This window comes from Macrobrachium rosenbergii, chromosome 48 (genome assembly GCF_040412425.1).
Source record: "Macrobrachium rosenbergii isolate ZJJX-2024 chromosome 48, ASM4041242v1, whole genome shotgun sequence".
Taxonomy (NCBI): Eukaryota; Metazoa; Arthropoda; class Malacostraca; order Decapoda; family Palaemonidae; genus Macrobrachium; species Macrobrachium rosenbergii.
This window is the reverse complement of record NC_089788.1, coordinates 61060177-61085397: the sequence shown is the minus strand read 5'-3', so window position 1 is coordinate 61085397 and position 25221 is coordinate 61060177. Positions and strand designations below refer to the sequence as shown.

The window sequence follows — 25221 nt, the reverse complement described above, 5'->3', positions numbered from 1 at the left end:
ATTATAAAACTTATAATAACGTCCGATTTAAATTTCAAATCAACCATCTTATCGTGAAGACCACAATTTAGGTTACTGTTCCTTACCCTACTCTACCAGCCGGTTGAACTTCTTAGGCTATGGGTTATTTAGACTCTTATTTCGTCAAAAAATTAATAGCGAAGAATAACACTGGTAATCATCAAAATTCAACGATGATGATTAAATGTGAATAACTCATATATAAACGGGATACAGACAATACGGATTTAATAGTCTCACCTTGCCAGACGATATATAATAGGCCTACACTTCACTCACGACCATTATTACAGTGAAAATATCCGAGAAGGCGAGAGAGAATGATAGTCACGTGACCTGGGTTTTTGTAATGTCGTCCTAGCTTTGGGTGGACGCCATTTCGTGCCTTTTTTCGTTTATTTCGGGACGTTTTAAAAATACTTTATAGTTATTTATTGGTATAAGAATTTTTAAAGATAGAATTTATTGTAATTTTCGTAATTTTAATGTTACGGTGTTGACTGGACTATGAGGAACCGTAGAAAGTGGAGTTAACAGAAACATGATGCCTGTGATAACATTTCGAGTTTGAATTAAAAGTTATATGTCTTTAAATCAATTTTAAAAGAAACTTTCATTTAAACGTATTTATTTATATTTTTTAAATTTTAATGGGAATGTTTCCAGCAAGAGTGAGAGGGTTTACTGACTGGTAATTAAAAAGAAAAATCAGTCTTCCTACTAAGAAAGTCAGGCGAATTTTGAACATAAAATTTAGAGTCAATTCCCTGTTTATATTGATTTGTTTGTATTAAGTACCATCTTTGTTTTTTTAACTCAATATTTCACGCTTGTAAAGACGATTATAGAACGAAGCACAAAGTGTTTGTGTTGTGCAACTAAGTTGCAACGGTTTATTTTCTTTATCTTACGACACATACACACACGCACACACGTATTTAAAGTGTACAGCCTCTGGCACCCTTAAGAAGCCATTTAAATTGTATTGTATTATTTGCCAAATGGCTCCAGTTATTCACATACATACACATACGTACAAACAAGCCTTCTATTTCACTGAAATTTAAAAAAAAACAAAAAACTCTTATTCAGTCACTCAGTTCATTGTAACAGGGTTATTTCTCCAGCTGTCATATGGTGACCTAGAAATAGGTACAAGTGGGTCAGTGGGGTAAAAAAGGGTGATAACCTAGCCCCCCGCCATGACCCCATGAGGGCCCCGCCCACTCCCAAGAATAACTGTAGCCTTTACTGCTAATAGACGTGTGATGTTATAGTGAAACTACTGTGTTATTCGTACAGTTTCCTTTAATAATAATAATAATAATAATAATAATAATAATAATAATAATAATAATAATAATAATATGATGATGATGATGATGATGATGATTTTGCAAAGTTCCAAAAAGGAGTAGGGGGTTGAGGTGATATCACTCCTTCCTCCACATTTCGTAAAGTAAAACCTATAGTAAAATCTATTTATAAGATACGATTTAAATAAAAAATCGTCGGTTATAGTAAATGTAAACAGGCATGAGGCCTAGTGTCTGTAGCCGTATATTATTATTATATTATTATTATTATTATTATTATTATTATTATTATTATTATTATTATTATTATTATTCAGAAGAAAAAGACTTCATATTAATTTTTAAAGAAACCTCCATGCCTATTATTGGCATCAAATATTTGTAAGAATGCAATTGAAAACACTTTACCAGCAGAGAGAGAGAGAGAGAGAGAGAGAACTATGGGACACGAGGATGCACTATAGCTGGTTCACTTCAGGCAGATTCTTGGGCCTACGAGACATTTGTTTGGCGGATCCTGATTGGCTGGTACCGGGAGGTAGGCAGCTCACTCACTGTCTCATTTTTACGTCTGTATCACAGAAAACTAGCAATATGTTTATATTTCTTCATTTTCTCACGTTTTGCACAAGATAGGAAAGTTTGATCATTTCACAGGATTCGGTATTAAATGTACAGCTTAATCATGATTTCCTGAAATCCATAAGATAAAATACAAAGGAATTACGAGTAAAAGTGATAAGAGAAGCATTTATTCTTTAGACCTGAGTTATGACCTGGACCTGCACCTGAGGATGGAGAACTGAAGGCAGTTGGAGGGCTGCTGGAAGTATCCAGGCCCTGTAACGTGCACCAAAGGCCAAACTAGATGAGAGCTAAGACCTGGGCCTGCACCTGAGGCTGGAGAATAGAAGGCAGTTGGGGGGCTGCTGGAAGTTCCCTGGCCCTGGAATGCGTACCAAAAGCCAAACTAGACGAGAGGTAAGACCTGGACCTACACCTGAGGCTGGAGAATAGAAGGCAGTTGGGGATGCTGGAAGTTCCTGGACCTGGAATGTACACCAAAAGCAAACTAGACCTGAGCTAGTACCTGGACCTGCACCTGAGGCTGGAGAATGGAAGGCAGTTGGGGGGATGCTGAAAGTTCCCTGGCTCTGGAATGTGTACCAAAAGCCAAACTAGACCTGAGCTAATACCTGGACCTGCACCTTAGGGTGGAGAATGGAAGGCCGTTGGGGGGATGCTGGAAATTCCCTGGCCCTGGAATGTGCACCAAAAGCCAAACTAGACGAGAGCTAAGACCTGGAGCTGCACCTGATGCTGGAGAATAGAAGGCAGTTGGGGGGATGCTGAAAGTTCCCTGGCTCTGGAATGTGCACCAAAAGCCAAACTAGACCTGAGCTAATACCTGGACCTGCACCTTAGGGTGGAGAATGGAAGGCAGCTGGGGGGATGCTGAAAGTTCCCTGGCCCTGGAATGTGCACCAAAAGCCAAACTAGACCTGAGCTAATATCCGGACCTGCACCTGATGCTGGAGAATAGAAGGCAGTTGGTGGGCTGCTAGAAGTTCCCTGGCCGTAGAATGTCCATCAAAAGCCAAACTAGACATGAGCTAAGACCTGCATCTACACCTGAGGGTGGAGAATAGAAGGCAGTTGGGGGGATGCTGGAAGTTCCCTGGACCTGGAATGTCCATCAAAAGCCAAACTAGACCTGAGCTAAGACCAGGACCTGCACCTGAGGCTGGAGAATGGAAGGCAGTTGGGGGGATGCTGAAAGTTCCCTGGCTCTGGAATGTGCACCAAAAGCCAAACTAGACCTGAGCTAATACCTGGACCTGCACCTTAGGGTGGAGAATGGAAGGCAGTTGGGGGGATGCTGGAAATTCCCTGGCCCTGGAATGTGCACCAAAAGCCCAACTAGACCTGAGCTAAGACCAGGACCTGCACCTGAGGATGGAGAATGGAAGGCAGATGGGACGCTGCTGGAAGGTCCGTGGCCCTGGAATGTGCACCAAAAGCCAAACTAGATGAGAGCTAAAACCTGGATTTGCACCTAAGGGTGGAGGATAGAAGGCAATTGGGGGGCTGCTGGAAGTTCCCTGTACCTGGAATGTGCACCAAAAGCCAAACTAGACCTGAGCTAATATCCGGACCTGCACCTGAGGCTGGAGAATGGAAGGCAGTTGGTGGGCTGCTGGAAGTTCCTGGCCCTGGAAACGTGCATAAAAAGCCAAACTAGATGAGAGCTAAGACCTGGACCTGCACCTGATGCTGAAGAATAGAAGGCAGTTGGGCTGCTGCTGGAAGCTCCTGGCCCTGGAATGTCTATCAAAAGCCAAACTAGACCTGAGCTAAGACCTGGACTTTACACCTGAGGCTGGAGAATAGAAGGCAGTTGGGGGCCGCTGAAAGTATCCTGGCCCTGGAATGTGCACAAAAAGCCAAACTAGACCTGAGCTAAGACCAGGACCTGCACCTGAGGCTGGAGAATAGAAGGCAGTTGGTGGGCTGCTGGAAGTTTCCTGGCCCGCTGGAAGTTCCCTGGCCCTGGAATGTGCACCAAAAGCCAAACTAGACCTGAGCTAATACCTGGACTTGCATCTGAGGCTGGAGAATGGGGGAGCTGCTGGAAGTTCCCTGGCCCTGGAATGTGCACCAAAAGCCCAACTAGATCTGAGCTAATACCTGGACCTGTACCTGAGGCTGGAGAATAGAAGGCAGTTGGGCGGCTGCTGGAAGTTCCCTGGCCCTGGAATGTGCACCAAAAGCCAAACTAGATGAGAGCTAAGACCTGGACCTACACCAAGGCTGGGGAATAGAAGGGCAGCTGGGGGGATGCTGGAAGTTCCCTGGCCCTGGAATGTGCACCAAAAGCCAAACTAGACCTGAGCTAATACCTGGACCTACACGTGAGGCTGGAGAATAGAAGGCAGTTGGGGGCTGCTGGAAGTTCCCTGGCACTGGAATGGGCATCAAAAGCCAAACTAGATCTGAGCTAATACCTGGACCTACACCTGAGGCTGGAGAATAGAAGGCATTTGGGGGGGGGGGATGCTGGAAGTATCCTGGCCCTGGAATGTGCACCAAAAGCCAAACTAGACCTGAGCTAAGACCAGGACCTGCACCTGATGCTGGAGAATAGAAGGCAGTTGGTGGGCTGCTGAAAGTTCCCTGGCCCTGGAATGTCCATCAAAAGCCAAACTAGACCTGAGCTAAGACCTGGACCTGCACCTGAGGGTGGAGAATAGAAGGCAGTTGGGGGGCTGCTGAAAGTTACCTGGCACTGGAACGTGCACCAAAAGTGAAACTAGACGAGAGCTAAGACCTGGACCTTCACATTTAATTATCCTCGTTTAAACTGAGTGATCTTAAGTCAGATTACAGTTTATCTTTACAATTTTACGAATTTACTTATGATTAATAGAAAAATCTGCTACTGGTAAGGGATAAAGCATATTGCTTAATGATTTGTTTTGGCTTTAATTCTCTTAATTGCAGTTAGAGTCCTAGGTGTGTGTGATTAATAACAATAACATAAATGAACGATCTGCATTTACACTACTACATGCATTACAGGCAAACTGCCAGCCCTATCTGAACGCCTTTATTTACTTGAAACTAGCGGACAACATAATGGGTGGTGAATATTTGTTAGAGTAGTAAGGCTAACAATCTTGTAAGAGTAATAAGGCAGGCTTTAAGCTGTCTTCGTATAAAGTTTCAACTAATAATTTTCTAAATAGTAAGACAAGCTTTTAAGCTGTCTTCGTACAAAATTTCAACTAATAATCTACTAAAGAGTAGTAAGGCAAACTTTATGCTGTCACAATCTACTAAAGAGTAGTAAGGCAAACTTTATGCTGTCTTCGTTCAAGGTTTTAACATAAAAACTATGTAATAAACGATGGTCTTGGAGTAAATTGAAGTTGGCTGCTGTCTCGTCTGGAATCACTACTTGAATTAAAGTGTCAATATCTTGAATAAAATAAAAAAAAATCAAGGATACCATCAAGAATTATAATGAATCCTCTTAACATTAGTTCGAACACCGTGATAGACAAAACGAAAACCTCATGAGTGCATTGTCTGTGAAAGAGTTTACTAATAAATGATCTATTAGTTGGAGGTTAAAAAGCATCAAACGGAATATTTGTTAATAGCTTATTCACCTTCAAAGAAGAATATATGAACCAGAAACTGCCTATTGAGTTTGAAACTTCATAAGGTTTCTGGAGTAAAACAAAGGACTCTCTCATCTGGCTTTCCACCCTCTGTGACAATTGTTTTCTTAGTGCAATTGCGAGGTTTTCTTCTTGTTACTCCTTTCAACCCTCCTTACTGTCCTTCCCCTTTCAGCGCTGAGTCCTTTCCCTTTCAGCACTGAGTAACCTCATAGATCCAATCGCTTGGCCTTTGGCCTAAATTCTAGGTTCTATTCTAATAAAAAACGAATTAATTTTTGTATTGAATGTAACTGACCATTGAATACAAAGAGCCAAGATCACCAGAAGCTTCGTATGTCAAGGGGATGGGATATCTCCGTCCCCTCCCTTGTGGAACCTGAAACCTCACTAAGTTGTCGAGTGAAAGAGAGAAACGAGAATCAGTGTTGGAATAATAGAGGATAAAAGCTATTTAGGTTCACCTTGATAAAACAAAAGCTAAAACCTCCTTCGATGTTGTCTCATCGTCGTTAGGGCTGTGACCCATGTCCCCATATAATTTAAAAAAACGGCATTTGGAGGCAAGAGTCTTACTTGGTCTTCGTCTGTAGGTCTTTGCGACTTTCTTCAGAGCTGCATTGTCAGTGGGGCTAGAATCTATGTTGTTGTTGTTGCTCTTGTGGTGTACCAACGAAAATAAATTAATTGAATAGATTAAACGTAGATGAAATAGGTTGACTTTGACAGCTGAAATATAAACAGCTTCCGGCCACAATATCCCTAACGAACGTGACCACATTCATCCCTCCCTAGACACCTATTACAGGAACTAGCTTCACTCGGGTAATGGTCGACCGGGTCAAGTGAAGTATAATTTATAGTACAGTTTCATTTTGGGAATTAACTGAGCTTACGACGTGTCAACACGAATTGAAATGCCATACAGTTTTGGAGACTAGAGGTTCCAATGATAATCAGCGGTATTTTCCCCTAAAATGCAAAGAATACATGTGTTATCACAGGGAACTAAAGTCATGGAAACATGGAAACCGTCTTCTGTACATGAAAGTAAAGTGGAAATACGGTTTTATAAGGGGCAGGGATGCTTCCATACTTGCACGGATAAAGACTATGGTCAACTCTTACTTTCCACCTTCGTCAAAGTTATTTCATAGTGCAAATGCGAGGTTTTCCTCGTATTTGCAAAAATGCGAGTAAAAACAACAGATTAGGTGGTTAGGAAAGATTGTTTGTCACATGGTTAATTCTCACAACTGTCATTTGCTTCGTACAGACTGGCATAGATAAAAAAATTAAAGTTGCTTTTACTTTGGGGGTTTAATTATAAGTAAGAGAGGGTAACCATCGTTACGATGATGAGACAACAAAAATAAACAAATTCAATCAGAGCTGCCATAGTACTAATATCAATAAAACAAAATAGGATGCTGTAATGATATATTGCGTCAAATGACAACCTAGTAGTAATTGTATAAGGAAAAATTAATTTTATAAAAACACCAAACATTTTTTCCTTTCCATCAAATGCAAAATGTTAAAAGCCAGATGAGAAGAAAAATAAAAGGCATAGCTGTATCATTTCCTCAAACACTAATTATTTATTACACGCTCTACCAAAGAAGCACTTTGAGTCGAGATCCTGCAGCAGAAATCCCCGGCTGACTAGCTGTTGTCTGGAGGAGAGGGGCCAGTGGCGTTCCTGAGGCGGGGGGGGGCGGGGGGGGGGCGGCTGTTTGAAATCGCACCCCGGGCCCCAAAGTGAGGGGGGGGTGCCAAAATGCGAAATTTAACCATTGCTGCTATGACAGGACAAGCTAAATTTCTGACATTTGCATTTACAAGTGCCTTTAAAATGATCCTACAATTGCTCATATTTTAAAAATCCCCCTCCCCGAACCCCCAGCTGCTTTGGATCGCTTCGCTCGCCTCCCCCAATAAGAGGGGCCCCAAATGGGACTGTGGCCCCGGGCCCAAAAATGTCTAGGAACGCCCCTGAGAGGGGCTAAGGGCTTTTCCGTCAGGGTTCTGTGATAGAGGAATCGTTCGACCCTCTTTATGGGATGTTTGTAAAAGCTCTCTCTCTCTCTCTCTCTCTCCTCTCTCTCTCTCTCTCTCTCTCTCTCTCTCTCTCTCTCTTTCTCTCTCTCGTTACAAATTTATTTTTTTCCTAATTTGGGATTTTTCTGTCTTCATAAATACGGAATTTCTTCTGCATTAGACCTTCTCGCCTAAAGAAGAGTCTAGGGGAAAAGTATTGTCTTGTTTGGTAGATTGAGAATTTGAACCCAGACCTTCAATTGTCATCTCCGATTTTTCCAACCTGATGTGCTCATGAGACTGCATAATGGAATACATTCTTTATTGTGGCTACATGAAATGGCCACAATAACTCCAACACTTCTCGATTTTCTCGCAATTTTAAATACGCTGGTTACTGCAAAGACCAAGTGGTTTAACGTATCCTTGAGCCAACCCTTCGTGTTTGGGTTCGAATGCCACAACGGGAGTTAGGATCTCTTCATTTGTTCTTCATTCGGATTCCAGGCTTTGAAATGAAGAGTATCTTAATATTTGAGGAAATCAGGAAATCAACAAGTTGAATGGTCAATTCGGCAATTATAGTACAACAGCGCCTACCTGAATTGAAACATAGGTCTACTAATGGTTTCACGAGTATAAACTGTGAGCGAAAGATTGAGCGTGTGTGTGTGTGTGTGAATTGGGTTCGATTAGACTGAATTTGTGATTCGGTTGATGTACTGGTTCGAAGTATACCTTAGTTTTTTACCAGACCACTGAGCTGATTAACAGCTCCTAGGGCTGGCCTGAAGGATTAGACTTATTTTACGTGGCTAAGAACCAATTGGTTACTTAGCAACGGGACCTACAGCTTATTGGAATCCGAAACACATTATAGCGAGGAATGGATTTCTATCACCAGAAATAAATTCCTAACTAACTCTTCATCAGCCGGACGCGGAATTGAACTCCGCCCATCGAAATGACGCAGTTCAAAGCTCCAACCGGTTCGGCCAACAAAGGGTTAAAATATATATATATATATATATATATATATATATATATATATATATATATATATATATATATATATATATATAATGTTATATAGACGATGGAGTAGGCTATGATATTAAAAAATGGAACGGATGTTCAGAAGACAGGAACATCAGCTTGACACTGTTTTTAAATTCAAACATAATTTCCTGTGGCTGATTATAATCACGAACTCAAAGACGAGACACTCAAGATAAAGAAAGCAGAAATCGGTGTTTTGTTTTTTGATGACGTCACGTACTGGAGGTTGAACGGTGATATTTCACTAATTTCAGACAGTCAGTAATGTTATTTTAACCGATGTCGTTGGTAGTTTCAGAGGGGCTTCCCTAAACTTTCGTTTTCATCATGACAAGGAAAACTATTATTGCCTTCACACGCCTCTGCTAAAGATGCCAGGTAACACTTTGTGTCTCTCTTACATTAAAATAAGTTAGTTCACCTCAATTATTTGCGTATGCTGCTGTAAACGGTGACCATGCTGCAACCCCAATCTGATTATCGAACAACCAAGGGGACTGAATATGTCGTGTTGGTGTGATGTGTGCAGAGGCAAATTCCATATATTTCACTCTGTTTGAAGGGCTATTAAAGGACTTGATGTAGAACAGGTAATAAAACCTGACGTTTTAGAACTTAGTATACAGAATCAACCCGATTTCTTTTAAAAGCAGATCATAAGTATAGGCCTATTAATAGTTTGCACCATTAAAGGACTGGACAATTTCTGCAACGGATTCGTCGTTATGGAACCTTATGAGGAGCACAGCATCACAACCAAATGATAATGTTTCGTTAATGAAACAAATCGAAATCAATAAATCCTCAATGAATACTTATCTTGAAATAGTCTTTCACCAGCTTGAGTACTAGGCCTATAGTAGGGATGGCCACATTCTACCAACTGCTTACCGGTCCAAAGTAGTGATGAGAATATGTTCATATTAGCTAAAAAAAATATACACTATACACCTAACGTTGTTTTCGATATTTGCAGGTATAAGATAGAGTTCGGACTTTTCTCTATAGGAAAACTGATTTCCTACGCTCATAAGAGGAAGCCTCATAGACTACAACGGCAAAGCACCAATCAATGCGAGAAAGTTACAGGTAGGTCTAGCTTTATAACATTGTTCCTTTATCGTATTTCAAACTCATTAAACAATGAAAATGACTGAGTATAGAAATGAAAATTTCATAATAGATATCAGCTTGTAAAAAATCTGTAGGCCTAGGTGAATAAGCCGAGCAAGTGAATTCATGTTTGTGAGTGTCTGCGTCAGGCCCAACTTCTGTGGGAAAATTTGCCTATCGTATTTGACTTCTTCGCATACAAGCACAGCGCTTTCGTTATTATTTTGATAATTTTCTGGATTTTTGCGATTTATCATAACTACATGTAAATAAAGTTTTGAATACCTTAATAATTTATAGCTTAGTTATACATACTCTATAATCTGCATGAAATTCTGCCATATATTACTTTGGTTTTCATATTTGCACGTTCTTCAAATATCGTTCTGGTCAATATATATATATATATATATGTTATATATATGTTATATATATATATATATATATATATATATATATATATATATATATATATATATATATATATATATATATATATATATATATATATATATACTGTCACGATGCGTATCAAGTACCTGGTTATTACAACTAATCTCAAGATTCAATATAATTACTTCAGATACCTGAACTCTCATAACATTAATTGTTACGACTGAGTACTCTAAAGGTAACAGTGATCCCTTAAGAAAAAACTTATTTATCAATCACTTGAAAAATCAAACTAAGTTCGTCAGAATATGTGTGAGGTATAAAAAATTAAACTAGAAATCTTCTAGAGTAAAAGGGCATCACTCCATCAAAAAACTCTAACTGTTTCCCTGGTCTTAATTCACTTTAGCAAAACTAAAAGAACAAAACATGTTTATCACTTTGCCTTACACACACAATCAATCCTATTCACTGGTGATCAATAAATGAAACACTGTTTTTCTAAAAATGTTAAATACAAAAATTTATTTTCAGATTCAAAGTTTATAACTAGAATTCACAATTAATTAGAATTCACAATCTGAAAAATTTACTATTAGTTGAAAATAACACAAAACTCGACTCAATGAATTCTTGAATTAAATTATGAAACAAAACTAATTCACAAAACTTTTATCAGAATTCTAAATTTAACAAGTAAAAATTTAAACTATCAAGAATTACTCAAGATTTAAAAGAAAATCTCAATAAATGAAACTGGCATGCAATGTTGAATTAAGTATGCAATGTTAAATTACATGCAATGTTAATTACCAAGAAATATTACAATGCTATAAATAATGTTACATCACAAACATAAAAAATGTGAAAATATAAAGAAATTGTAAATAGAAAAACACACAAAAATACACGTAAGATTTATCAATAATGATTTCACTTGTTCAAAATTTCCTAACTTATCACAACATAACCTCCTAACTTATCATACCATAACCTCCTAACTTATCATACCATGGTATCAATAAGTAAAATTTCACGTTACCTTACACAACTTGTGAAAACCTCTGTAAATCACTATTGCAGCTGCGTTACACACACACACTTTTTTACCAGGCGCCAAAGCATGAACTAAATAACTTTGCTAAATTCAGATCTCAAAAGTTAATGTTAAAAGTGACCACGTAAAAATTTACGTTAAAAGTAATCTCTTCCTAATTAGAAATGAGAGAGAGAGAGAGAGATGGAAATCAAATCGACTGGTCTCAGAAATCAGAATCAAACAAATTTTAGGATTCCAGTAATACGTGAAACAATTACATGATGTCATTAAAGCATTTTGGTACGAGATACAAAGTGTCTTCTAGAAGCAGGAGGCACGCCATTAAAGCGCTTTTGGGTGCTAGATACAATGGAGAAGCTTCTAGAAGGAAAGTTAATATTATCCCAGCAAAACGTTTCCGAACGATCTTACAAAACATGAAGACGTAATTGATCAGACACGATTCTTTCTTCCCTCAAAGTGGCTAACGGACTCAAACAAGCATGCAACAACATGAAATTACTTCGTCTTGAGCCCGTATGGGACGAATTGGCGTTTGTTTTGGTAAATCTGTCATCGCTAACCCAAAACAAAAGCTGCCTCTTATCTGAACTGATGACAACTGGAAACGAAACAAGCCTTGTAGACACACACACGTGTTCATTATTAACACGCTTTACCAAGAAAGATATTCGTCTAAATTACGTTATTAAAATTATAAAACAACAATTCTAAATTCTCGCTATCAAGTAATCATTAGTACTTTTGAGATCTGATGTCAACTAAATATGACACTTCAACAACCATTATCATTAAACATAACACATGAAAAGTAACATGTCATTATTATAGGAGTGATATACATATTACAAGGCAACATCATGAAATTCTCGAGAAGATTACTTATCCCGGCTTGAACTAACGTATTCACAACGGATAAATAATCTGCTATGACATTATCTTTCCGAAATGTGTTTCTAACACTTTACATTATATGGTTGCAGGCATAAAGACACACCTGGTCAGCTCCCATATTATTATTTTTCATCTTATTGATGAATGAGATTGGGTTGTGATCCTCACAATCTAAAATTTCTTCATTCCTAGGTCGGTTCACACATACACTTCAAACTTTTTCAATGCTGTGATTAATGCTAATGTTTCTTTTTCTCAATTGTTGAGTATGTTTTCTGGTGTTTTTTCAACTTTGAAGACATAAAACATACTGATGTGAAGATTCTGTTGTCATCTTTTTGAAGTAGAACAGCTCCAATTCCACAGTCGGATGCATCAACTTTGTATCACGAACTTTTTATTGAAGTCTGAGCTTGAAGCACTGGTCTTGAAGTTAATATGGCTTTAACCTTCTCAAATGATTCTGACATTCTGGAGTCCAATCAAACTTCTTTTAGGACTGGTTAAGCTGAAGTTAAGGGAGCCAATAATGCTGAGAAATCTGGACAGAAGCGGCGATAAATCCAGCCATGCCCAAAATCTTTGTAGCTGTTTCCTCAGAGTAGGAGGGGTAGCTCATGGATACCTTCTACATTAGCGTCAATAGGAGCCTAGAAGGCCTTTCCAACTTCAAATCCCAGGTACTGTACAGTTGCCTTCTCCAGTCCACTTTTTTTGTAAGTTGATTGTTGGGTCCTGCTTCCAAGTTTTCTTGAACACTTTCCTTAATATCTTCAGATGTTCTTCCCATGTATTAGAATAAATCACAATGTCATCAATGTATACACCTACTCCTTCTATTGATCCTAGTAGTTGATCCATCACTCGCTGGAATGTTGCAGGTGCATTCATCAGACCAAACGGCAAAACAGTGTATTGATACAGTCCAAAAGGAGTAATGAAAGCTGACAGCAACTTAGCATTCTCATCTAACGGAATTTGATAATATCCTTTCAACAAGTCTATCTTGGAACAAAATTTGGCTTCGCTCCATCAAGTAATTGATCAATAAGAGGCGGGATAATTGTCAGCCACACTGATGGAATTCAGTTTCCTATAATCAGTACACATCCTAAATGAGCCATCTGGTTTCTTCACTAACACACAAGGAGAACTATAATGACTTGAACTGGCCTCAAGTAATCCATGCTGCAACAAATATTCAACTTCTTCTTCAAAACATCTCGATGAAAAGGTGATAAGCGATAAGCTTCCTTCATTTTAAAAGGTTTTCCATCTTCTGATCTTTATCTCATGCTTTGTCAGATTGGTACACCTAGGTACATCTGCAAAATTTCAGGGAAACTTGAATACCACTTAATTCACTACTTTGCTCAACACTCAGATGTTTTAGTTTATCTTCCAAATTTTCTAATATTGAAGAATTGTTCATCTTGTTTTCAGCTCCACTCCGTAGCCGTCATCGTCCCCTGTAGATGAAGTTGTTTGTGTTATTGACACTGTTTCAGTTTTAGCCCTGAGAAGTGGGGGGTTGGTTCAAAAGATTCACATGTATCTTCCTCTGTCGTTTTCTTCTTCCTGGTGTTTCAATCACATGTCTGATCACTTAACTTCTATTATCCTATATGATCCTTGAAACTTATTGCAAGGGGAAATCTTTACCTGGTAAGAACACTAGAACTTGCTGTCCATCACTAAAATTTCTTAGCTTTATTTTAGCATCATATTTCCTTTTCATTTTCTCTTGACTTATTTTTCAAATTTTCTAAAGAGAATTTTCTAATTTCTCTTAATCTTTTCCTCAAGTTCTTCACATATTCTCCTTTGGATTTCCTCTGATTTTCTTCCCAATTCTCTGCAAGAATCTTCAATGGACCTCTAATGTCTCGACCTAAAATCATCTTCATACATTTGGTGAACATCCCATGCTTTCTTGATAAGCATTCCAACTTCAAATAATATTAAAGGTAAACCAGCATCCCATTCTCTTCCTGATTCATTACAATACTTAGTTAACATACTTTCAATGTCTGGTGGAACCTTCCAAGGCCCTTGAGTCTCTGGATGATAAGCAGTTGATAACTGCTTTTCGTTTTACCTCCTAACAAGTTCATCACATCCTGGAATAATTTTGAAGTAAAAGTTCGTTCCTCTATCACTTTGCACAATTTCTAGTATTCCAAACTTGAGAAAACCCACCAACTTCTCAGCAATTACCTTTGCACTTATACTTCTTACAGGAATCGCCTCAGGATACCTAGTCACTGGACACATTAATGTTAATAGATATTCATTTCCTTTCTTTGTTTTCGGAAGTGGCCCAACCACATCTATAATTACCTTGCTAAAGGGTTCTCCTCTAACTTCTATGGGATGTAGGGGTGCTTTCTGAATGGTTTCATTCGGTTTTCCAGCTATCTGGCATGTGTGACACATTCTGCAAAATTTGCTAACATCCTTGTGAAGTCCAGGCCAGAAAAAAATACTTCATAACCTTCTCAACAGTCTTCCTGATTCCCATATGTCCAGACTCGTGCGCTACTGCTACAACTTGTTTCCTCAATGGATATGGAATCAAAATTTGATGATATTCACCCCATTCAGCATTTCCTGGTATATCTGCAGGTCGATGCTTCCTCATTAGCAATCCTTCCTTTTAGATAACAATAACAGGTAGAGGTTTGTTGCATCTCTCTTCTTGATCAACAACTCTGGAAGAACAAATCAGCTAACGTTGTATCCCTCTTCTGCAGTTTCATTAGCTTCTCTTCTGTCACTTGACCAACTTCAAGGGCTGGAATTCTCCATATCTGCTAACTCTGTTTCTACAGTTTCACTACTATCTTCAGGAACTTCTTGACTACTCGGAGTCTCTTCAATAACAACAGGATCCTCTTCTTCTTGGGAAATCTCTTCACTACTAACACTTGGGAACTTCACTTTTCCTGAACAGTTCTTCTAATCTTAAAGATCCTTCACTTGATTCTTCTGGTGCAGGTAAATCCTCAGTATCTTCACTTGCAGACATAGTTCTCTTCATACTCCTGGTAGTTACACAACTTGGAAACAGGTGGGGGTTTTTCTTTTCTAAATCTACCGTAGGACTAACCCTTAACGGTTTGTCTGTCACTATAGGACAAGGAACAAATGGTACACCACCAACTTCATTACCCAGTAAAACATGTACACCTTCAACAGCTAGTGAGTCCTTTACAGCAAAATCAACATTTCCTGTCACCAATTCACAGGGACAAGTGTGCGTTTACATAGAGCACTTCTTCTCCCTCCTATACCTCTTTTCAAAATAACTGAATCTCCGGTGAGATTCTTTCTCCAACTGTGGGTGAGCACCACGAACTACTACACTATGGTTACTCCTCGTATCAATGCACAATACCTTGATTCGTACCCGCACACTTCCTCCTGAGTTGTCAGCGCGTACCTTCATAGATATATGGCTTGAAAAGCCTCCAAGCTAGCCACTCACTGCTTGAAGTTACATTTCCACTGGTTGCTGCAAACACCTGCTTGTTTAGTCTCGCCAGTCGTTCCCACACTGCCTTCGTAGTTTGCTTCACCTGGTTACCTTTTTAACCACTTGACCAACTGGTTTGGTCTGCTGTTGTGTCTGGATAACAATCTCGACTGTAGTGTCCTACTTTTCCACACTTGTAGTGACAACATTAGTCTTCTGCATCTGTCTTGAAAACTGACTGATGATGAGGATTTAACATTTAATTGCTGAGGGGTGTTACCCGACTTTGTATTGGCATAGCCACTAGAAGGATTTCCAGTTGTAATGTTCCTGAAATTTGGATGAGATCTGAAACCTGTGCGTTGTTGGTTCTGGTACTTGACATTATAATTTCTTTTGCTAGAAATTATATTAAAATCTTCGCTCAATAGCAGCTTTGTCAAGTTTTTTAACCTCTCTAAATAGGCTCTATGTGTTCAGGAATTCCTCTAAGATATTGTTCTAGGACTACTAACTCCTCAAGTTCGTCCATAGATTTAACTTTAGCAGCCTCCAACCATCGTTTAAAACATCTTCTTACTTTGTAAGCATAATCCAAGAAAGTTATCTTGTCATCCTTTCTCAAAGATCTGAATCTTTCATTATAATATTCAGGGGTCATCTGGTAAACTTGTAGCATTATGTTTGAGTACCTTGTACCTTTTTACACTGATCAGCTGATAAGGCTAAATAGGCACTTCTTCCTTTACCAATGAGAACACTCTGTAACAAGACAGACCATTTATCCTCTGGCCATCCCATACCTGAAGCTATTTTTTCAAAGTGATCAAAAAACTCATCTGGGGCTTCTTCTGTAAATTTTGGAATTAACTTCTGCACTCTTACTACATCAAATACAGGGTCTGAATTACCTTTGGAGTAGGGTTAGACGGTATTACAGGTAATGTGATCGAGCTTTTTATTAACTCCATCTCCCTTTCATGTCTTGCTTTTCTCCTCTTTGCTCTCTTTCTTCTTCTGCTGCTTTTTTTTCTTTCTTCTCTCTCTCTTTCTCTTTCTTTCTTTCTTTTTCTATCTCTCTCTCTCTTTTCTGCTTGCATTTTCTCTTTCAGCCTGTATCCTCAGCTTAATCAAATTTTCTTCTGCTTCTATACGCCTAGTTCTGCTTCTGCATCACTTTTCTCTTTCTTTTGCTCATGTTTATCTGTAAATTCTGCCTCAGCTGCATTCAACAATTCCTGTGCCTCTCCCAACTCTTCATCTACTTTACCAGAGTCCATCAATGCTTGGATTGCAATATATTTGATTTGTGCCTTAATCATACCACTAGACACATTACCCCCACATGCTACTGCTAAAGCAATCCACTGTGCCTTAGTCAGGTTGGATTCAGACAACTCTGGATGGAGGAGCTGCAAAAACCTCTGAACATTGAACAGAGCCATTTTCTTCTAAGTTACTCAACTAAATAATTCACAATACAAAGTAAAAATAACTACGTGGTCACTCTCCTATCAAAATATATCCCAACAATTACCAGTATAAAACCATAAACCAGGAGATATTTGTTTTGTTCCCGGTCTGGGCACTAAAACAATATAATGTCACGATGCGTATCAAGTACCTGGTTATTACACAACTAATCTCAAGATTCAAAATATACCTCACTTCAGCCAGATACCTGAACTCTCATAACATTAATTGTTACGACTGAGTACTCTAAAGGTAACAGTGATCCCTTAAGAAAAAACTTTTTTATCAATCACTTGAAAACTCAACTAAGTTCGTCAGAATATGTGTGCGTATAAAAAAATTAAACTAGAAATCTTCTAGAGTAAAAGGGCATCACTCCATCAAAAACTCTAACTGTTTCGGTCTTAATTCACTTTTAGCAAAAACTAAAAGAACAAAACATGTTTATCACTTCTACCTTATGCACACAATAATCAATCCTATTCACTGGTGATCAATAAATGAAACACTGTTTTTCTAAAAATGTTAAATACAAAAATTTACTTTTCAGATTCAAAGTTTATAACTAGAATTCACAATTAATTAGAATTCACAATCTGAAAAATTTACTATTAGTTGAAAATAACACAAAACTCGACTCAATGAATTCTTGAATTAAATTATGAAACAAAACTAATTCACAAAAACTTTATCAGGAATTTAAATTAATCAAGTAAAATTTAAACTATCAAGAATTACTCAAGATTTAAAAAGAAAATCTCAATAAATGAAATCAAGTATGCAATGTTGAATTAAGTATGCAATGTTAAATTAAGTATGCAATGTTAAATTACCAAGAAATATTTACAATGCTATGTAAATAAATGTTACATCACAAACATAAAAAATGAGAAAATATAAAGAAATTGTAAATAGAAAAACACACAAAAATACACGTAAGATTTATCAATAATGATTTCACTTGTTCAAAATTTCCTAACTTATCACAACATAACCTCCTAACTTATCATACCATAACCTCCTAACTATCATCATATACCATGGTATCAATAAGTAAAATTTCACGTTACCTTACACAACTCTTGTGAAAACCTCTGTAAATCACTTTGCTGCAGGCAAAGCTACACAATACACACTTCTTTACCAGGCGCCGTTACGAACTAAATAACTTTTAAGTAAATTCAGATCTCAAAAGTTAATGTTAAAAGTGACCACAAAATATTACGTTAAAAGTAATCTCTTCCTAATTAGGAATGAGAGAGAGAGAGAGAGAGAGAGATGGAACCAAATCGACTGGTCTCAGAAATCAGAATCAAACAAATTTTAGGATTCCAGTAATACGTGAAACAATTACATGATGTCATTAAAGCATTTTGGGTACGAGATACAAAAGTTCTAGAAGCAGGAGGTGACGTCATTAAAGCGTTTTAAAAGTATACAATGGAGAAGCTTCTAGAAGGAAAGTTACGTCATCCCAGCAAACGTTTTGAACGTATCTTACAAAACATGACGTAATTGATCACCAGACACGTATTCTTTCTTCAGCGTATGAACGTGACTCGAACAACGCATGCAACAACATGAAATTACTCGTCTTGAGCCCGTATGGGGACGAATTGGCGTTTGTTTTGCAAATCTGTCATCGCTAACCCAAAACAAAAGCGCGTTCCTCTTATCTGAACTGATGACAACTGAAACGAAACAAGCCTTGGTAGACACACATCGCAGTTCACATAATACGCTTTCTACCAAGAAAGATATTCGTTCTAAATTACGTTACTATTAAAATTATAACAACAATTCTAAATTTCTGCTATCAAGTAATCATTAGTACTTTTGAGTCTGATGTCAAACTAATATGACACTTCAACAACCATTATCATTAAACATAACACATGAAAAAGTAAATATGTCATTATTATAGGAGGATATACATATTACGTAAGGCGCAACATCATGAAAATATATATATATATATATATATATATATATATATATATATATAAAGCCACGAATATGCCTTAATTCACTATACCTTCAGAATAATCATAATCTAAGGAAATTTTGCAAATTATTCCTGAGGTGTAGCGAACTGGATATTAAACGAAATTTGTGGCTTAATGCTGATGAATATGAAAAAGTCACGCGTATGTTAGTAACACACATATATATATAATATATAATATATATATATATGTATATATATATATATATATATATATATATATATATATATATATATTTATATATATGTATATATAAATTTATATATATATATATATATATATATATATATATATATATATATATATATATAAATGTGTGTGTGTATGATTTAAAATATCAGTTTGGAATCTTTTTCAATTCTGTATTCATATTGTATGTTAAATATACTAGTTGAAATTGTCCATATGCGAAGCATACACAAAGGTAGTGTTGATGGGGTCTAGTCAAGTGAATTTGCACTAAATAGTGAGGTGCTACCAGGGCATGTTATTTCACGTCTGCTGCTTAATAAAAATAAAAAAGTAGATGGGGATGGAAGGGAAAATTTAGACTGGAATTACGATGAAAGCTGACAGAATTACACAGTGAAGTTGATGCTCTTCTAATCAGCAAAACGCCACAAGATTATGAAGTTTGCTAATTAGAATGAATCATATATCTACAGAGATGGGATTCGAGGAAAAATACAACACAGGTGATGAGAATAGAGTATGTACACTCGGCAAGGAAAGTGAGGATACAGTTTTTTTAAATCTTCGGACATGTTGCTCAATAATGCGACATCTGGCAACTTTAGAAAGGGGAGGAGCTTCCGTCTTATTGTGTTTGTTTTTTGCTTGACCTCTTATAACTTTCAATCATAGTCTACGATAATGAAATCATTGATACTTAAATGCAGTAGTAAGTTTCACAGTATTCGTTCAAGTTGTAATTTGCAACAACAGTTCTGAGCAAAATAAACATTTTTCGACGTAACTTACCAGCAACCTTACACAAATGAATTTATGAAACCACATTGAACGGAATGCTTGCATAATCGGAAACGCGATCTTCCATAATGAAATCAAGAGTTAAATTTGAGCAATGTCCAAAGAAAAGGAACGAATGCATTGTTATGATGAGAGAGAGAGAGAGAGAGAGAGAGAGAGAGAGAGAGAGAGAGAGAGAGAGAGAGAGAGAGAGAGAGAGAGAGAGCTGTTGTGTAAGCCTAGGCCTATATGTACTGTAGAGCTAATTTCATTATTTTTTTTTTTTAGAGAATGAGCGATACTATATTTGTAAAGTATGTTTTAGCAATGGAGAGAGAGAGAGAGAGAGAGAGAGAGAGAGAGAGAGAGAGATTGTTGTTGTGTACTGTAAGCCTAGGCCTATCGGTAGAGCTACTCATTTCATTGTTTTTTCTTTTAAAGATTGGGCTACACTATATTGGTATAGTATGTTTTAGTAATGGCGAGAGAGAGAGAGAGAGAGAGAGAGAGAGAGAGAGAGAGAGAGAGAGAGAGAGAGAGAGAGAGAGAGAAAGAGATGATGGCAACGTCAAGAAACATCCAGTTACTTGTGTTTTCCCCCGAAGCTCCTGCGCTGCCCTTCACATCATAGAGAACGCCCTTGCGGATTTAAATAGATTTGGTCAACCTACCCTAGGTGTCACAACATTTACTGACATTAATTCCAGCTGACTTTAACACCGTGAAATACAAACATGAATGTGTAAAATTAAAGAAATTATCATTACCTCGTATGATGATGCAATAGTAAGCCTGTTCATAACGGAAAACGAGTAAATATTGCCGTTCTGATGAATAGTACTACACCGAGATATCCACATACTATCTTTTAGATCTCTATGAACGAAGTCCTCTGAGAAATTCTGATTACTTGTACATGCATGGTGTTTTTAAGTATCTGAACGTTTTTGTTTTGCAGATTTAACATATATGATATAATTTGCATTGTATTTTCATATTCTAGAGTAAATTTACTGAGATTATGTGTTTTCTGTAAGAAAAAATTGAAATTGATGAACGAAATCTAATGAAAACTGTATCTTCACTTTTCTTGCCGAGTGTACAAAGAAGTAACAGTAGATGAAGTTATGATTTATGAGATAGAATCTCTGATATTTAGAAACAATGATATCCAGTAAACGTTCTCTTGAGTAGGAACTTACTGAAAGACTAAATTAAAGCAAATTAAGCAAGTAGGCTGAAATTACATAAGAAAGTAAGACTATGTATAAGTCTAGTATTATTTGTATTGCTACGCAGACGTGAGTCATAGTATGACAAAGGAACTGTATTTCCAAGATTTTGTCAGTTTAAGAACAAGGATTTAATGAGAATTTAGGAGTCAGATGGCAGAACAGTTAGAAATGAAATCACAAGGGAAATCACGGAGGTTCTTAATGAGGTGTTAATGACTGGGAGACGGAGATGGTTTGGACATGTCCTCCGCGCAAACCCTATGAGAAAACAAATGGACGGGAGCATGATGATGTGTGTGAAGTTCTGTGAAAGCTAAAGCACAAGCAAGGCCGATGACGAAACCTTTGCGCCACAGCTTTTATTTTTATATTGCATTACTTTATTATGAGCAATATGTAATACGATGTTTGCTTTTAATAATTCTTATAGGAAAGTGAGTGTACTGGATATACTGTACTGTGCAAAAGATATGGTAAAACAATTACTGCTGCAGTGCAGTGGTGTAGCTGGCATTCCATCAGTTGGGGGCGGGGGAGCCTAGGTGGGGCCAAGATATTTTGGGAGGGGCCCAAAGAAAATTGCACAAAACTAATGTACCAATTCTGTAATTGGTAAAATATACTGTTCTCGAATGAATATATCCATGTGAATGAAGGAAAATAATAGTATTAGTGATTAGTAAACCTGTATTTGAAATTTTATAGCTCAATTTTCAAATTAATTTTCAACTCTTACTACATGCAAATGTACCAAATGCTGTAAGGGTTAAAGTTTAGCTACAAAGGGAATTTCAACTGGGGCAGTGGGGAGCCAACATCTGATCAGCCCAGGCCCCTTACCCCCATAGCTACGCTACTAATTCATACCATTAATAACTGTGATATAATGACAAACAAATGGTGAAAAGAGAAAATTACCAGTGCAGCTTTTTCTCAGTTAGTTCAACAGAGAGCTAATATCTAAAATCGAGTCTTTTCTAGTTTGCTTGTAGCATCTTTGATTGATGCAGTTTGTATATTAGAGTTTAACACTGCCGATGAGCCTTCTTGTGGATGTGTAATGAAGCTATTTACGCAAGTTTTCCACACTATGGGTTCAACCACGATTCAGCAGTTGAAATATGAATATGGTTGTGGCCTCAGGGTTGTTTTATCTCTGAGTCACTCCTTAATGCTGTATGCATACACACACACACACACACACACATATATATATATATATATATATATATATATATACACACATATATATATATATATATACATATATATATATATATATATATATATATATATATATATATATATATATATATATATATATATATCTGGAAAGCTCATAGGTCACAGATATTTTATGAATTACAATACACAGTAGATTTTTTATCAGTAAGTGTGGTTAAATGCATTGTGAAGAGCCTTGAGAGATTGCTTAGCTGATGTCTGGCACGCATCCTGATTAGGAAAACTGTGTGCATGTCAAATGCGTCAGATATTCTTGAGACGTGAGAACATCCCTGCCTGGCGACAAGACTTTATGAGTCTGTTCACCGGAAATGTCTGGGTTCTGGAGAATTCGTTCATATATGTGTTTTTTGGGGGATGGAGCCCCAGGGTGTGAAGGTATTAGTTATCAAACAAATTGTCATTCGAAGATCAACACCGAATATTGACAGAAGCCTTTGGTGAAGGCTCTGGTGGTTTGAGACCTGTCGATTAGGACTGTGAACATTGCTGTTTGGAGGTAGGAAACATTTTAGATTTTCCAAACTGTAGATTGTTCTTTTCATTTAACATATATCTCACTTGTGTCAGGCATTTTTTACATTGTGTGTACTTTATAAGTAACATGGAATATGGGAGGTATCTTCATTTTGATACATTTGTTTAACAAGGGTTTTATTTGACTTCTTCAAGTGTTTCGCTGAGGAAGAAGTTAAGATGTACTCACTGGGGAATATACTGGACTTTGACTTATTTTGACCTATTGTGGGGAAATTATTTAGAGGGATTAATTAGTTGAATATAGCAAACCTTAATATATTTGATCATTTGGTGAACATTAGTATTCCATTTTATTTCATCTCTTCTTTCTTGCAATCCTGTTATGTTAGATTATTGTCAAATAAATTATTTTGGGTAATACTTGTTTCGCTGTAGACCTGAGAGAGAGAGAGAGAGAGAGAAAGAGAGAGAGAATGCGTGTGTGTATGTACAAATGTACGAGGCCAGTAGCCACTCTGATGCGGTCACTATCAAGCTACCAATAAATGGGACTTCTTGAGTTTTGGCAAAGGTAAGCAATGGAATGATTAACTCTTTGTATGGTAACATAAATATATATATATATATATATATATATATATATATATATATATATATATATAGATGTGTGTGTGTTTGAATAAGAAATTATGACATGATGATTGCTAAGGTAAATCGGGGAGAGACTTCTATTGAATCAAAAGCCTTTAGTACCAACCGCTGACGAGTGACTAAAGGACAGGTAGACAGACAATCTTTCTCATTATTCCTTCCTTTTTCCCGTTATTCTTTTTAGATTTTTGCTTTGATATTCCGTCTTATACTATCTGTCTTTTTAATTCTGCTATCTCCTCTTCTTTCTTCTTCTGCTTTTCAACATTCTCACTCTTGATTTTGTATGATTTTGACAGTCAACTTGTTAAACCTGGGAAATATGAGATACTGAAATGCAACATTAACATATCACTGCGATGTATAGATCAAAGAGACGAAACTCCAATTGTTTTAACGGAAGTGTCACCTTTAAAGTTCTAGTAAATTATCAAAGGCTCGGTCCATCACCCCTATAGTCTAAAATTCGCAGAAATTCAATGAAGATGTCCATAACACTTGATAACCAGATAGACCATTAGGTCGTCAAGCCAATATTGTTGTAGAATCGAAAGTCTTCCTTCATTTAGTGGCATCTGCGCCATGACAGACTCCTGCCTCTGGCGAGGGAGTTAAGAAACGTAAACTCATAAGACTACGCTAAGGGAACGTATCCGTCATGTAATAATGGCGTCATGAAGACGGCGCTACGATAATGTGTTATCATTGGTCAGGAGGATTATTACGTTGATCAGCGAAAGAATGACGAATAAATAAAAAGAACGAAAAAAATTAGAATTGCAAAACAAGAATAACATGGATCATTAGCTAAATTTTTTTAATGAAACCTGATTTATATTTTACCTTGACTTAATCTTTCAAAAGGAATTTAAGATATTAAAGCCCTTATTGCAACTCCCAAAACATTCCTGGGTTTGTATAATAAAAGGACTGTTGTATTTTTCTTTCTTATTTAGTATATTTCAAATATACTAAATAGCTTTAATTAAAATAGTGTTAAATGTAATTTAAGATAAAACAAAGCAGAGAGGCAGCAAATAAAGAATCTCTTTCTCTCATATTTATAGGCTACTTTGGGACTGTTCTCTAAACCAGGATGGTTTTAAGGAAAGGAAAAGTTGACACTGTCACGAGCACCCTGTAACTAAAGGATCAAAAACAAACTTCCTTGTGAAATCAAACTTCGACAGCCTCCTATTACTTAATACGCAAAAGCTCCATCCGAATTTTAATAGCGAGTTCGACGTGCGCCTCATCCAGCTTCTCTCTAGGTATTGTGAAAGCTGTAAGACTAGGAAAGTTTAAAGTGCAGGGATCATTCTCCATTTACTAGATAAAGGATAAATGGAGTAGTGAACGTGTTATTACTGTTTATTCATGAAGCACCCGTGCAAACATAAACAAAATGACAAAGCAACTGATTTTCTACGTCGTTTTGTTTTGCATTTCGATGTATATCCAATTGGTTTTTCTCGTCTCATGTCAGCCTGTGGACTGACGACTTCCATAGGAAGCCCCAGTGCCATATAAGCTCCAGTGACCGTCTGGAATGCAACATGGTTCAGATTCCAGTGTTCCAGGTAAGTTATCATCGGAGCTGGTGAGGA

General features: G+C 37.2%; 1 long non-coding RNA gene across 2 annotated transcripts in view; it reads left to right on the top strand.

The window, feature by feature from the left end:
* Nucleotides 1-25221, top strand: part of LOC136831451 (uncharacterized) — a 132277-nt gene that overhangs the window by 76756 nt on the left and 30300 nt on the right. For both annotated transcript variants that reach the window (XR_010850884.1, XR_010850883.1), the window contains exon 9: nt 9597-9709. This is a non-coding gene — a long non-coding RNA (uncharacterized lncRNA). The remainder of the gene's footprint in view (nt 1-9596; nt 9710-25221) is intronic.